The sequence below is a fragment of the Beta vulgaris genome, chromosome 8, assembly GCF_026745355.1.
Source record: "Beta vulgaris subsp. vulgaris cultivar EL10 chromosome 8, EL10.2, whole genome shotgun sequence".
NCBI lineage: Eukaryota > Viridiplantae > Streptophyta > Magnoliopsida > Caryophyllales > Amaranthaceae > Beta > Beta vulgaris.
The window spans coordinates 12799886-12804365 of NC_079209.1; positions in this window are offsets into that span (position 1 = coordinate 12799886).

Genomic DNA, 4480 nt, shown 5'->3' on the forward strand with positions numbered 1-4480 from the left:
CTCGTGNCTTTGAAGTAAGACTTACGGGTTGACCAAATAGGAGTCAAACAAGGGAAATCTTGAATGAGAAACCTAAATGGACTTGGTTGTCTGTCCAAGAAGGTGTACTCACTCAAGGGAGGTGTCAATTCTCAAGTAAAAGAAAAATGCCTAAACTTGACTTAGAAGAAGATATGAGTTATCTTGGATGACCCTGTTCCTAACCGGAGGAACCGACTAAGAGGCGCAAACACTGCATTAGCCTAAACTTCTGTTCCTCAGAGAGTGAGGAAGAGCACTGTAAAAATCCTCCAGTTCTGTTCTTCCAACGAGGCTCTCCATTAGTCCTTTCGGATAATGAGGAACAGGACCTCATTCAAGGAACCTACTCCACCACCATCTCCTAAACTTTCTGTTCCTTTCACCAAATTACCCTTCATTTCACCTTCATTCTTCTCTGTTCCTTCCACTTTTGAGCAGTTGAAGGATGAAGTAAAAGGCCCAAATCCTTTTGCTTCCACCTCCACAACTCTTCCACCCACACCACATTCCTTCTTCTATTTATCACCTTCACTCTGTTTCTATTCAAGGAACAGATGAACCTCATTCTCTCCAGTTCCTCCACAAAATCCCCTCTGCCTCAAGTTCCAAGGGTAAGGAACAGGATACTCCGGATGATGCAACTGGGAAATGATGTTTGTCTTCCTGCTCAATATGATCAAGTTTTATAATCATCTTCATTGGACTTTGGATGCCAAAACTGATAAATGTAAGTCTTATGAAGAGCTTGAGTGATACAGTGGTTGCGCAAAAAAGAAGATGGACTCTATGGCCGTGCCTTGGAGGAGTTAAGGAACAGTTGGACAACATGGGGTGGTGATGAGAAATTAGAGGATGTGGTGAAGAAGAAGTTGTAGAGGAACACCATTCCCTTCCCTTTCTTAGTTTTTTTTTTTTTTTGTTGTTCCTGTTTCTTTAATCAAGGAACACAACTTTTGTTTTTTTCTTTTCTTTCTTTGTTTTGTTATGGAACAAGTGCTATATAATCAATGACTTTTGCTATAATGTCTATGTTTCTAAATGATTTGCATAATTTCTTCCTTGGAATGGCTAGTATTATGTGATTGATGTTTGAGCAAGTTTACTCTTTGATTTTCTAACTTAACCACCAATGGTGCTTGTATATTGGTCTTAAGGTGTTAAATCAATTCATCAATACATGCAGAGTTTATTCTTTTTGAGGATGACAAAGGGGGAAAATGATTTAAGGAACAAACTGTACATAAACTTGAAAAAATTGAAAATTGAAAAAATTAAAAAATGGATAAGGTAAATGAAAAATCAAAAATAGGTTAAGGTAAATGAAAAATCAAAATTCAGTTACTTACATAATTGTGTTTATTTTTATTTTCATTTTCTTCTTTATGTTTTATCATTATCATTCACTTATATTATTTGTTATTTTCCTTAGTTTGTACCTTTGTTGTCATCATCAAAAAGGGGGAAATTGTTGAACCCTAGTTTTGATAATGACAAAGAAACAAAGGAACAAACTAAGTAGTGAACTAATGAGTTATTTAAGTGTATGGTGTTTAAGGTATCAATGAAAGGAACTGGGAGAATACGAAGTCAAGAAGAAGTCAAGAGAGGATTTCAAAGGCTAAGTAAAGAAGTTTCTATGTTGATACTGGAGCAAGCATTGGATCAAGAAGAATAGAAGCTAGGCGTTTTATTTTCTAGTTCCAATGTAAAGGAACAAAGAAAGAATGGTAAGGAACGTGGCAGTCTATTTGAGAATGAAGTTTGTTCCTTTGTAAGGAACAAACTAAGTGGCACTAAACGATATGTTAAAGGAACTTAGTTAATAAAAGGAACTAGACTTAGGCGTGCAACATTATAACGGTTAAAAAGATATTTGAGTAAGTCATGCCTAAATTATAGGAAATTAGTTATATCTAATTTCAAATGATAAAATCAGTTTTAAAAAGAAAATCTGTTTAAGAAAAGATTTTATTTTTCGGAAAAATAAGAAAATAAATATCCGGTTGTTAGAAAGATTTTATTTAAAGATATTATTTTCTTAAAGATTAAAAATTCAGTTTTAAAGATAAAAAGAGTTTTTATAAAACTGATTTTCGGATAAAGCTCAAGGAACTCCTATTACTTAGGAGTAATGGCTGAAAATTCCACGTTCATTTATATGTTCATGGGATCATGGGACATGATGTAAAACGTGTTCCTTAGGGGAAGGAACATCATGGGTTAATGGACTAAACGTGTACTCTAGTTATTCCCACGTTCTTCATGATTAACACTATAAATATTGAAGTCTAGATAAGTTCCAAATGTGTCTGACTAAGTAATTAAGTGAGTTTAACTAATTAAGTGTCAGTGCCTTCATTCTCTCATAATAGCCATTTGTTCTTTGCCTTCTTACTCTAATTCCACTAAGCTTATTTCGATCAATTGTATTTTGGTTTTTGGGGTAAGGGAACTTTGAGTGAAGTTCTGTAAGAGAGAGGCTTTGAGTGAAGCTTGTATGTGTGAGAAAACTTCGAGTGAAGTTGAGAGGAACTGCTGTTAAGGGAACAGTGGCTTAGGAACTTGAGTTTAGGAACTCAAGGTGTGGCTCGAGTTAGAATTAGGTTGTAACAAAGTTGTTTGGCCTAATTAGTGAAAGTGTTGAGTTTAAAATCCCTAGTGGTCGAGGTTGTTTCTTCTTGTTGGGCCCAAGAAGTTTTTCCTCGTAAAAATCCCTTGTGTTCCTTTAGCTTGTTTATTCGTTTAAGTTTTAATTTCCGCAAAAAGTTACGTTTATTTCTACACCTACAATTCACCCCCCCTCTTGTAGTGTTCCTAGAGAAATAACACTATTCTTCCAAAGCTGATGGTCAACCATCACCCCTTCTAAACAATATCATCTGACCTTATCCATCTGTTAATAACATCAAGAATGCTATTTCCTTGATTCTTGATCGCGAAAAGGTCCAATATTTGAATTGGGTTGAGCTTTTTGAGACACATGCTCATGTTTTTAATGTCTTAGATCACATCTATCCCACTTTCACTCGTCCAACAGATATCTCTGAGAGTATGTGGAAGCATTGGATTCTATTGTCAAACAGTAGATTTACGGTTCAATCTCCTTTGATCTCCTTTAGACAGTTCTCTGTCGTGGTGATTCTGCACAACATATCTGGAACAAAGTCAAGGGTATTTTTTCAGGATAACAAAGCTACCAGGGTGGTCTGTCTTGAAAATTAATTTACTTCATTCCCTACACTAATTTGTTTTGAATGTTTCTTCATATTATTAGAAATCGAAAACTTTAAAAGATCAACTGGCCAATATTAATCATCCCATCTCCGAACAACGATTGGTATTATGTCTTGTTTCTGGTCTCATTAACACAGATTATGATGTTGTGGCTACTATGATTAAACAGAAAAAGCCTCTCCTAACTTTTGAATCAGCTCGTTCGCATCTCATCCTTGCAGAAACTCGATGGGCTAATGATTCTAGTCCACAAAATTCCACTTTTATTGTGCATAATCCACCACCGCCACAAAATTCCACAAACGGCCAATCTTCTCAACCACCACAACACCACTAGCAGAGTTCCGGCACTGGCGGCGGTGGCGGTCGTGATCGAGGGAGTGGCGGTAAACCTGGCGAGGCAGGGGTCGTGGTCGCAGGTCATCACAGCGACAACAGGGGTGTGATTCTTAATAATTCACTCCTACGTTTACACAACCCTCCCCAAATTCGAAGTGAGTCAGCTCATCACCAGCAGCATGGCATGCTCCTACACCTACTTCTTCAAGTTGGGCCCAAGCTCCCACCCCTTACCCTCAACAAGTCCAATACGGTACACAACAACATGTTCGGCCTCTTCCTAATTCCATATAGGCCTGGCCCACATCCAACCATACCCCAAGCTCCACCACATGCCTATTATTCCTCTTACCTAGATTATGGGCCTACCATGACTCCTATTAATTTGGCAAATTCATTCTCTACAATGACTTTGCCCATGGGTAACTCTTGGTACATGGATTCCGGTGCCAGTGCTCATATGACCAATTCATCAGGTATTCTCATGCCTTTTATCAAATTTAAGAACTAATAATCATATTTTAGTTGGTAATGGTCATCGCATTCCTATTATGGGTTTCGGTTCTTCCATCCTCCCTTACACAAAATCTCTCTCAGCCCTTCGTGATGTGTTCTTAGCTCCACAAATTATAAAGAACCTTATTTCAGTCCAAAAATTTACAGTTGATAATAATGCATCCATAGAATTTGATACTTATGTTTTTTCGGTGAAGGACCCTCGCACGGGTAATATTATAGCAAGATGCAATAGTTCAAGGGAGCTATATCCTGTCACCACTTCACCGTCCACATGTGTAGCTATCGCCCTCATGGCTTCTTCCTCAACAACCTGGCATAGTCGTCTAGGCCCAGCCTCTCAAGTAGTAAGATTTTAGGTCTAGAGATT